Source organism: Pseudoliparis swirei, chromosome 8, assembly GCF_029220125.1.
Source record: "Pseudoliparis swirei isolate HS2019 ecotype Mariana Trench chromosome 8, NWPU_hadal_v1, whole genome shotgun sequence".
NCBI lineage: Eukaryota > Metazoa > Chordata > Actinopteri > Perciformes > Liparidae > Pseudoliparis > Pseudoliparis swirei.
Genome location: NC_079395.1, coordinates 22491105 through 22504540, shown reverse-complemented (window position 1 = coordinate 22504540; position 13436 = coordinate 22491105). Strand labels below are relative to the sequence as shown.

The 13436-nt window shown below is 33.9% G+C and overlaps 1 protein-coding gene across 1 annotated transcript in view; it reads right to left on the bottom strand.

Moving 5' to 3' along the window:
* LOC130197697 (potassium voltage-gated channel subfamily B member 2-like) overlaps window positions 1-3423 on the bottom strand; it is a 37259-nt gene extending 33836 nt beyond the window's left edge. Inside the window, exon 1 of the mRNA XM_056420523.1 lies at window positions 2489-3423. The gene's annotated coding sequence lies outside the window, so the exon portion shown is untranslated. The remainder of the gene's footprint in view (window positions 1-2488) is intronic.
* Window positions 3424-13436: the final 10013 nt, after the last annotated feature.

The window sequence follows — 13436 nt, the reverse complement described above, 5'->3', positions numbered from 1 at the left end:
GGGGTTATATCCGCCTAACTTTAGTCCAATATAGGAGGACCTGCTCTCTCTAGGGGTTATATCCGCCTAACTTTAGTCCAATATAGGAGGACCTGCTCTCTCTAGGGGTTATATCCGCCTAACTTTAGTCCAGTATAGGAGGACCTGCTCTCTCTAGGGGTTATACCCGACTAACTTTAGTTCAGTATAGGAGGACCTGCTCTCTCTCTAGGGGTTATACCTGACTAACTTTAGTCCAGTAAAGGAGGACCTGCTCTCTCTAGGGGTTATACCCGACTAACTTTAGTCCAGTATAGAAGGACCTGCTCTCTCCAGGGGTTATACCCGAATAACTTTAGTCCAATATAGGAGGACCTGCTCTCTCTTGGGGTTATACCGCCTAACTTTAGTCCAGTATAGGAGGACCTGCTCCCTCTAGGGGTTATACCTGACTAACTTTAGTCCAGTATAGGAGGACCTGCTCTCTCTTGGGGTTATACCTGACTACCTTTAGTCCAGTATAGGAGGACCTGCTCTCTCTAGGGGTTATACCTGACTAACTTTAGTCCAGTATAGGAGGACCTGCTCTCTCTAGGGGTTATACCGCCTAACTTTAGTCCAGTAAAGGAGGACCTGCTCTCTCTAGGGGTTATACCTGACTAACTTTAGTCCAGTAAAGGAGGACCTGCTCTCTCTAGGGGTTATATCCGCCTAACTTTAGTCCAATATAGGAGGACCTGCTCTCTCCAGGGGTTATACCCGACTAACTTTAGTCCAGTATAGGAGGACCTGCTCTCTCTAGGGGTTATACCCGACTAACTTTAGTCCAGTATAGGAGGACCTGCTCTCTCCAGGGGTTATACCCGAATAACTTTAGTCCAATATAGGAGGACCTGCTCTCTCTTGGGGTTATACCTGACTAACTTTAGTCCAGTATAGCCCGCCGTCTCGTGCGCCGCAGAGCTCCGACACCGGTTTGCGTGCATCGGGACGGAGCAGAGCTCTGATGCTGGCGCGCACTGGTGAGCAAGTTATGTGCCCCCCTGTGTATAAATGTATATATGTGATTAATCATGATTAATCCACAGAAACCTGTGATTAACCTGATTTTTTTTTTTAATCGTTTCACAGCCCTAATATATATATATATATATGTATATATATATATGTATATATATATATATACATATATATATATACTGTATATATACACACTATTTAGTATTTAAAAAAACGTTTGTAATTCACAATATACAGTATACATATATATATATACATATGTATATATATAAATATATATATGTGTATATATATATACATACATATATATACATATATATATATGTATATATATAAATATATATATATATGTATGTATATATATATATATATACATATAAATAGCAGATCTCAGTATTTTCCTTGGTGCAGCTCTGATACCCGGTGAACCCTTCGGGGACTCGTCAGAACGCAGGGAATTTTAATTAGAAATAATCCTCTAATTAAACTCCTGATAATGAAAGTGTTCGGGCTCGCTGACGCAATGAATACCAAGCGGCCCCTCTCGGAGAGGACGGGGCGCGAGGAGTCCTGTTGGACCAGCGAGGGCCCGGATACCGCCCCGGGTCCTCTGACCGGTATCTGGTTGCGTGACGGAGTTCCCCAAATCCCAGTATTACCAGTATTAGGCTTCTGCTCCCCGGGCTCAGTTAATTATAGCCCGTCTATCTTCACCCGGGACACACATGGGACACACGGCTCCGTCAGGAGCCGAGCTGCTACATCACTAAGACGACTTCCCCTCCAAAAAGTTCATTTCTGCAATGCCGGACATTCAGATCCATAAACTGTTTTTGCTACAGGACGTTTATATTTATATATATATATATGTATATATATAAATATATATATGTATATATATATATATATAAATATATATATATATGAATATAAATATAAATGTATATATATGGATATAAATATATATATATTTATATATATATTTATATATATATAAATATATATATAAATATGTATATAAATATATATATGTATATAAATATATATATATATATATGTATATACATATATATATATATGTATATACATATATCTCTCTATATATATAGATATATATATTAGTTTGTCTTTTGACAAACGTGATTCACTTAAATTGTCACACATAATTGTGTGTGTGATAAAGTACATTTATGGCAGTCACAGACACACACACACACACACACACACTGACAGACACACACACTTTCTTCATGAACCACATGCAGAGGGAAGTTGAATCCTTCCTGCTTCAGAACAGAGTCCGGAATGAGAGTCCAGCTCCTCCTCAGGAGATTAAGGCGACGGGGCTTAGCCCGTGATTACCTGAGCGCTCAGTTTAAATAGATCGATAAGCAGCATCTCGGTTCGTTTACGTCTAATTCGAGCTCGATGGCAGCCGACGCCGGTATTCAGACACACATCTTGAAATGGGAAGTGGAGTGTTGCCCACCTCTGGTGAACTGCAGGTCTTTGGGAGAACTGGACTCTGGCCCCTCCAGGAGGTCCCACCATAGCACCGCCTCGGGGACTTATCCCAGCCGCCTCGTCGCCCCGCCGGCCGCCGATCCGCCGAGCCTCCCGGGGGCACACGGCCCGATGGAGAGACACATTTTGACCCCAAAGAATAAGAAAAAAAAGAAAATCAATAAATATAAATATATAAATGAGATAATATATCTATCAGCGCAGGAGAGGAAATCTCCTGGGAAAACGTGTCCGCAGAGCCGGGAGCCACGAAGAGACACACGGAGAGAGGGAGGGAGTGTGAACCAGCTGGCCCGGACTGCTACCGGCCCGGAGGAAGAGAGAATAGAGGGATGAGAGAGGGAGAGAGAGAGGGACAGAAGGGGGGGGGGAGAGAGAGGAAGGGAGAGAGACAGAAAGGGGGGTGGGAGAGAGAGAGAGAGTGAGATAGGGAGGGAGAGCGAGAGAGAGAGAGAGGGGAGAGTGAAAGAGAGAGGTAATTGGATTGAGGCTTTCAGCACCGAGGACAGATCCACTCCAACAGTTTGTTTAGAGCTCTGTTAGTTTATGTAAACGGGACATGTGTCAATATATATATATATATTTATATATATATATATATATATATAAATACATATATATTTTTTAAATATTTTTATTTTTATTTTGGATCATTTCAAGCGTGGTCGCCCCTCGAAACATGAAACATGTAAAGTGAAACATGAAACATGAAACATGAAACATGGAACATGAAACATGAAACATGAAACATGAAACGTAAAGTGAAACATGAAACATGTAACATGGAACATGAAACATGAAACATGTAACATGGAACATGAAACATGTAAAGTGAAACATGTAACATGAAACATGTAAAGTGAAACATGAAACATGTAACATGAAACATGGAACATGGAACATGAAACATGAAACATGGAACATGAAAGATGAAACATGGTACATTGAACATGAAACATGAAACATGTAACATGAAACATGGAACATGAAACATGAAACATGGAACATGGAACGTGAAACATGTAACATGAAACATGAAAGATGAAACATGAAACATGGAACATGTAAAGTGAAACATGTAAAGTGAAACATGTAACATGAAACATGTCAAGTGAAACATGAAACATGTAAAGTGAAACATGTAACATGAAACATGTAACATGAAACATGTAAAGTGAAACATGTAACATGTAACATGAAACATGGAACATGGAACATGAAACATGGAACATGAAACATGAAACATGTAACATGGAACATGGAACATGAAACATGAAACATGTAACATGGAACATGGAACATGAAACATGGAACATGAAACATGTAACATGAAACATGAAACATGAAACATGTGACATGTAACATGTAACATGAAACATGGAACATGGAACATGAAACATGGAACATGGAACATGAAACATGAAACATGTAACATGAATAATGTAACATGAAACATGTAAAGTGAAACATGGCACATGTAACATGAAACATGGAACATGAAACATGAAACATGTAACATGTAACATGAAACATGTAACATGTAACATGAAACATGTAAAGTGAAACATGTAACATGTAACATGAAACATGGAACATGAAACATGAAACATGTAACATGAAACATGTAAAGTGAAACATGTAACATGAAACATGAAACATGTAACATGTAACATGAAACATGTAACATGAAACATGTAAAGTGAAACATGTAACATGTAACATGAAACATGAAACATGGAACATGAAACATGAAACATGTAACATGAAACATGTAAAGTGAAACATGTAACATGAAACATGGAACATGGAACATGAAACATGAAACATGTAACATGAAACATGTAACATGTAACATGAAACATGAAACATGTAACATGAAACATGTAAAGTGAAACATGTAACATGTAACATGGAACATGAAACATGGAACATGAAACATGGAACATGGAACATGAAACATGAAACATGTAAAGTGAAACATGTAACATGTAACATGAAACATGGAACATGGAACATGAAACATGAAACATGTAACATGAAACATGAAACATGTAACATGTAACATGAAACATGGAACATGAAACATGGAACATGAAACATGGAACATGGAACATGGAACATGAAACATGTAACATGGAACATGAAACATGGAACATGAAACATGAAACATGTAACATGAAACATGAAACATGTAACATGAAACATGGAACATGGAACATGAAACGTGAAACATGAAACATGAAACATGAAACATGTAACATGAAACATGAAACATGAAACATGGAACATGAAACATGAAACAGGAAACATGAAACATGGAACATGAAACGTAAAGTGAAACATGAAACATGGAACATGAAACATGAAACATGTAACATGGAACATGAAACATGTAAAGTGAAGCATGTAACATGAAACATGTAAAGTGAAACATGTAACATGAAACATGGAACATGGAACATGAAACATGGAACATGTAACGTGAAACATGTAACATGAAACATGAAAGATGAAACATGTAACATGAAAGATGAAACATGTCACATGTAACATGTAACATGAAACATGTAACATGTAACGTGAAACATGTAACATGAAACATGTCACATGTAACATGTAACATGAAACATGTAACATGTAACTTGAAACATGAAACATAAAACATGAAACATGAAACATGTAACATGAAACATAAAACATGGAACATGAAACATAAAACATGTAACATGAAACATGGAACATGAAACATGGAAAGTGTAACATGAAACATGTATCATGAAACATGGAACATGTAACGTGAAACATGAAACATGGAACATGTAATGTGAAACATGTAACATGAAACATGAAAGATGAAACATGGAACATGGAACATGGAACATGTAAAGTGAAACATGTAAAGTGAAACATGTAACATGAAACATGTAAAGTGAAACATGTAACATGTAACATGAAACATGAAACATGGAACATGGAACTTGAAACATGAAACATGTAAAGTGAAACATGAAACATGTAAAGTGAAACATGTAAAGTGAAACATGTAACATGAGACATGTAAAGTGAAACATGTAACATGAAACATGAAACATGTAAAGTGAAACATGTAACATGTAACATGAAACATGGAACATGAAACATGAAACATTTAACATGAAACATGTAACATGTAACATGTAACTTGAAACATGTAAAGTGAAACATGTAACATGTAACATGAAACATGGAACATGGAACATGGAACATGAAACATGTAACATGTAACATGAAACATGTAACATGAAACATGTAAAGTGAAACATGTAACATGTAACATGAAACATGGAACATGGAACATGGAACATGAAACATGTAACATGGAACATGGAACATGAAACATGAAACATGTAACATGAAACATGGAACATGGAACATGAAACGTGAAACATGAAACATGAAACATGAAACATGTAACATGAAACATGAAACATGGAACATGAAACATGAAACAGGAAACATGAAACATGAAACATGGAACATGAAACGTGGAACATGAAACATGTAACATGAAACATGAAACATGAAACATGTGACATGGAACATGTAACATGAAACATGGAACATGGAACATGAAACATGAAACATGGAACATGAAACATGTCACATGAAACATGTAACATGAAACATGTAAAGTGAAACATGTCACATGTAACATGAAACATGGAACATGAAACATGAAACATGAAACATGTAACATGAAACATGAAACATGTAACATGTAACATGAAACATGTAACATGTAACATGAAACATGTAAAGTGAAACATGTAACATGTAACATGAAACATGAAACATGGAACATGAAACATGAAACATGTAACATGAAACATGTAAAGTGAAACATGTAACATGTAACATGTAACATGAAACATGTAACATGAAACATGTAAAGTGAAACATGTAACATGTAACATGAAACATGAAACATGAAACATGAAACATGTAAAGTGAAACATGTAACATGAAACATGGAACATGGAACATGAAACATGAAACATGTAACATGAAACATGTAACATGAAACATGAAACATGAAACATGAAACATGTAAAGTGAAACATGTAACATGTAACATGAAACATGGAACATGGAACATGAAACATGGAACATGGAACATGAAACATGAAACATGGAACATGAAACATGAAACATGGAACATGGAACATGAAACATGTAACATGGAACATGGAACATGAAACATGGAACATGAAACATGAAACATGTAACATGAAACATGAAACAAGTAACATGAAACATGGAACATGGAACATGAAACGTGAAACATGAAACATGAAACATGAAACATGTAAAGTGAAACATGTAACATGTAACATGAAACATGGAACATGGAACATGAAACATGAAACATGTAACATGTAACATGTAACATGAAACATGGAACATGGAACATGGAACATGAAACATGGAACATGACACATGAAACATGTAACATGAAACATGAAACATGTAACATGAAACATGGAACATGGAACATGAAACGTGAAACATGAAACATGAAACATGTAACATGAAACATGAAACATGAAACATGGAACATGAAACAGGAAACAGGAAACATGAAACATGGAACATGAAACGTAAAGTGAAACATGAAACATGGAACATGAAACATGTAAAGTGAAGCATGTAACATGAAACATGTAAAGTGAAACATGTAACATGAAACATGGAACATGGAACATGAAACATGGAACATGTAACGTGAAACATGTAACATGAAACATGAAAGATGAAACATGTAACATGAAACATGAAACATGTCACATGTAACATGTAACATGAAACATGTAACATGTAACGTGAAACATGTAACATGAAACATGTCACATGTAACATGTAACATGAAACATGTAACATGTAACTTGAAACATGAAACATAAAACATGAAACATGAAACATGTAACATGAAACATGTAACATGAAACATAAAACATGGAACATGAAACATAAAACATGTAACATGAAACATGGAACATGAAACATGGAAAGTGTAACATGAAACATGTATCATGAAACATGGAACATGTAACGTGAAACATGAAACATGGAACATGTAACGTGAAACATGTAACATGAAACATGAAAGATGAAACATGGAACATGGAACATGGAACATGTAAAGTGAAACATGTAAAGTGAAACATGTAACATGAAACATGTAAAGTGAAACATGTAACATGTAACATGAAACATGAAACATGGAACATGGAACATGAAACATGAAACATGTAAAGTGAAACATGAATCATGTAAAGTGAAACATGTAAAGTGAAACATGTAACATGAGACATGTAAAGTGAAACATGTAACATGAAACATGAAACATGAAACATGTAACATGTAAAGTGAAACATGTAACATGTAACATGAAACATGGAACATGTAACATGTAACTTGAAACATGTAAAGTGAAACATGTAACATGTAACATGAAACATGGAACATGGAACATGAAACATGTAACATGTAACATGAAACATGTAACATGAAACATGTAAAGTGAAACATGTAACATGTAACATGAAACATGGAACATGGAACATGAAACATGAAACATGAAACATGAAACATGGAACATGAAACATGTAACTTGAAACATGTAAAGTGAAACATGTAACATGTAACATGAAACATGGAACATGGAACATGAAACATGGAACATGGAACATGAAACATGAAACATGAAACATGTAACATGAAACATGAAACATGTAACATGAAACATGGAACATGAAACATGTAACATGAAACATGTAACATGAAACATGGAACATGGAACATGAAACATGGAACATGAAACATGAAACATGGAATATGAAACATGAAACATGAAACATGGAACATGGAACATGAAACATGGAACATGAAACATGAAACGTAAAGTGAAACATGAAACATGTAAAGAGAAACATGTAACATGAAACATGAAACATGAAACATGTAACATGTAAAGTGAAACATGTAACATGTAACATGAAACATGGAACATGTAACATGTAACTTGAAACATGTAAAGTGAAACATGTAACATGTAACATGAAACATGGAACATGGAACATGAAACATGTAACATGTAACATGAAACATGTAACATGAAACATGTAAAGTGAAACATGTAACATGTAACATGAAACATGAAACATGGAACATGGAACATGAAACATGGAACATGAAACATGGAACATGGAACATGGAACATGAAACATGAACCATGAAACATGTAACATGAAACATGAAACATGTAACATGGAACATGGAACATGAAACATGGAACATGAAACATGAAACATGTAACATGAAACATGAAACATGTAACATGAAACATGAAACATGAAACATGGAAGATGGAACAAGAAACATGAAACATGAAACGTAAAGTGAAACATGAAACATGTCAAGTGAAACATGAAACATGTAACATGGAACATGAAACATGTAAAGTGAAGGATGTAACATGAAACATGTAAAGTGAAACATGAAACATGAAACATGGAACATGAAACATGTAACATGAAACATGGAACATGAAACATGAAACATGTAACATGAAACATGGAACATGGAACAAGAAACATGAAACATGAAACGTAAAGTGAAACATGAAACATGTAAAGTGAAACATGTAACATGGAACATGAAACATGAAACATGGAACATGAAACATGAAACATGGAACATGAAACGTAAAGTGAAACATGAAACATGTAAAGTGAAACATGAAACATGTAACATGGAACATGAAACATGAAACATGTAACATGGAACATGAAACATGTAAAGTGAAGCATGTAACATGAAACATGTAAAGTGAAACATGAAACATGTAATATGAAACATGGAACATGGAACATGAAACATGTAACATGAAACATGAAACATGGAACATGGAACATGAAACATGGAAAGTGAAACATGTAACATGGAAAGTGAAACATGTAACATGAAACATGGAACATGTAACATGAAACATGGAACATGGAACATGAAACATGTAAAGTGAAACATGTAACATGGAACATGAAACATGGAACATGTAACATGAAACATGTAAAGTGAAACATGCAACATGAAACATGAAACATGAAACATGGAACATGAAACATGAAACATGTAACATGGAACATGGAACATGAAACATGAACCATGAAACATGTAACATGAAACATGAAACATGTAACATGGAACATGAAACATGGAACATGAAACATGAAACATGAAACATGTAACATGAACCATGAAACATGTAACATGAAACATGGAACATGGAACAAGAAACATGAAACATGAAACGTAAAGTGAAACATGAAACATGTAAAGTGAAACATGAAACATGTAACATGGAACATGAAACATGAAACATGTAACATGTAACATGGAACATGAAACATGTAAAGTGAAGGATGTAACATGGAACATGAAACATGTAACATGGAACATGGAACATGAAACATGAACCATGAAACATGTAACATGAAACATGAAACATGGAACATGGAACATGAAACGTGAAACATGAAACATGAAACATGAAACATGTAACATGAAACATGAAACATGGAACATGAAACATGAAACAGGAAACATGAAACATGGAACATGAAACGTGGAACATGAAACATGTAACATGAAACATGAAACATGAAACATGTGACATGGAACATGTAACATGAAACATGGAACATGGAACATGAAACATGGAACATGGAACATGAAACATGAAACATGGAACATGAAACATGTCACATGAAACATGTAACATGAAACATGTAAAGTGAAACATGTCACATGTAACATGAAACATGAAACATGAAACATGAAACATGTAACATGAAACATGAAACATGTAACATGTAACATGAAACATGTAACATGTAACATGAAACATGTAAAGTGAAACATGTAACATGTAACATGAAACATGAAACATGGAACATGAAACATAAAACATGTAACATGAAACATGTAAAGTGAAACATGTAACATGTAACATGAAACATGTAACATGAAACATGTAAAGTGAAACATGTAACATGTAACATGAAACATGAAACATGGAACATGAAACATGAAACATGTAAAGTGAAACATGTAACATGAAACATGGAACATGGAACATGAAACATGAAACATGTAACATGAAACATGTAACATGAAACATGAAACATGAAACATGTAAAGTGAAACATGTAACATGTAACATGAAACATGGAACATGGAACATGAAACATGGAACATGGAACATGAAACATGAAACATGTAACATGAAACATGAAACATGGAACATGGAACATGAAACATGTAACATGGAACATGGAACATGAAACATGTAACATGAAACATGAAACATGTAACATGAAACATGGAACATGGAACATGAAACGTGAAACATGAAACATGAAACATGAAACATGTAAAGTGAAACATGTAACATGTAACATGAAACATGGAACATGGAACATGAAACATGAAACATGTAACATGAAACATGTAACATGTAACATGAAACATGGAACATGAAACATGGAACATGGAACATGAAACATGTAACATGAAACATGAAACATGTAACATGAAACATGGAACATGGAACATGAAACGTGAAACATGAAACATGAAACATGTAACATGAAACATGAAACATGAAACATGGAACATGAAACAGGAAACAGGAAACATGAAACATGGAACATGAAACGTAAAGTGAAACATGAAACATGGAACATGAAACATGTAAAGTGAAGCATGTAACATGAAACATGTAAAGTGAAACATGTAACATGAAACATGGAACATGGAACATGAAACATGGAACATGTAACGTGAAACATGTAACATGAAACATGAAAGATGAAACATGTAACATGAAACATGAAACATGTCACATGTAACATGTAACATGAAACATGTAACATGTAATGTGAAACATGTAACATGAAACATGTCACATGTAACATGTAACATGAAACATGTAACATGTAACTTGAAACATGAAACATAAAACATGAAACATGAAACATGTAACATGAAACATGTAACATGAAACATAAAACATGGAACATGAAACATAAAACATGTAACATGAAACATGGAACATGAAACATGGAAAGTGTAACATGAAACATGTATCATGAAACATGGAACATGTAACGTGAAACATGAAACATGGAACATGTAACGTGAAACATGTAACATGAAACATGAAAGATGAAACATGGAACATGGAACATGGAACATGTAAAGTGAAACATGTAAAGTGAAACATGTAACATGAAACATGTAAAGTGAAACATGTAACATGTAACATGAAACATGAAACATGGAACATGGAACATGAAACATGAAACATGTAAGAATCATGTAAAGTGAAACATGTAAAGTGAAACATGTAACATGAGACATGTAAAGTGAAACATGTAACATGAAACATGAAACATGTAACATGTAAAGTGAAACATGTAACATGTAACATGAAACATGGAACATGTAACATGTAACTTGAAACATGTAAAGTGAAACATGTAACATGTAACATGAAACATGGAACATGGAACATGAAACATGTAACATGTAACATGAAACATGTAACATGAAACATGTAAAGTGAAACATGTAACATGTAACATGAAACATGGAACATGGAACATGAAACATGAAACATGAAACATGAAACATGGAACATGAAACATGTAACTTGAAACATGTAAAGTGAAACATGTAACATGTAACATGAAACATGGAACATGGAACATGAAACATGGAACATGGAACATGAAACATGAAACATGAAACATGTAACATGAAACATGAAACATGTAACATGAAACATGGAACATGAAACATGTAACATGAAACATGAAACATGAAACATGAAACATGAAACATGAAACATGAAACATGAAACATGAAACATGAAATATGAAACATGAAACATGAAATATGAAACATGAAACATGAAACATGAAACATGAAACATGAAACATGAAACATGAAACATGAAACATGAAACATGAAACATGAAACATGAAAAATGAAACATGAAAAATGAAAAATGAAATATGAAATATGAAACATGTAAAATGAAACATGAAATATGAAACATGAAACATGAAAACATCAAAAATGAAACATTGAAACATGAAATATGAAACATGTAAAATGAAACATGAAACATGAAACATGAAATATGAAACATGAAACATGGAACATGAAACAGGAAACATGAAAGATGAGACATGGAACATGGAACATGAAACATGAAAGATGGAAGATGAAACATGAAACATGTAACATGGAACATGAACATGAAACATGAAACATGAAATATGAAACATGTAAAATGAAACATGAAACATGAAATATGAAACATGAAACATGAAATATGAAACATGTAAAATGAAACATGAAACATGAAACATGAAATATGAAACATGAAACATGAAATATGTAAAAGGAAACATGAAATATGAAAGTGAAGGATGTAACATGAAACATGGAACATGAAACATGAACATGAAACATGGAACATGAACATGGAACATGAAACATGTAACATGAAACATGGAACATGAAACATGAAACATGTAACATGAATCATGGAACATGGAACATGAAACATGAAACATGAACATGAAACATGAACATAAAACATGAAACATGAAACATGAACATGAACATGAACCATGAAACATGAAAATGAACCATGAACCATGAAACATGAACATGAAACATGAACATAAAACATGAAACATGAAACATGAAACATGAAACATGGAACATGGAACATGAAACATGAAACATGTAACATGTAACATGAAACATGGAACATGAAACATGTAACATGAAACATGAACATG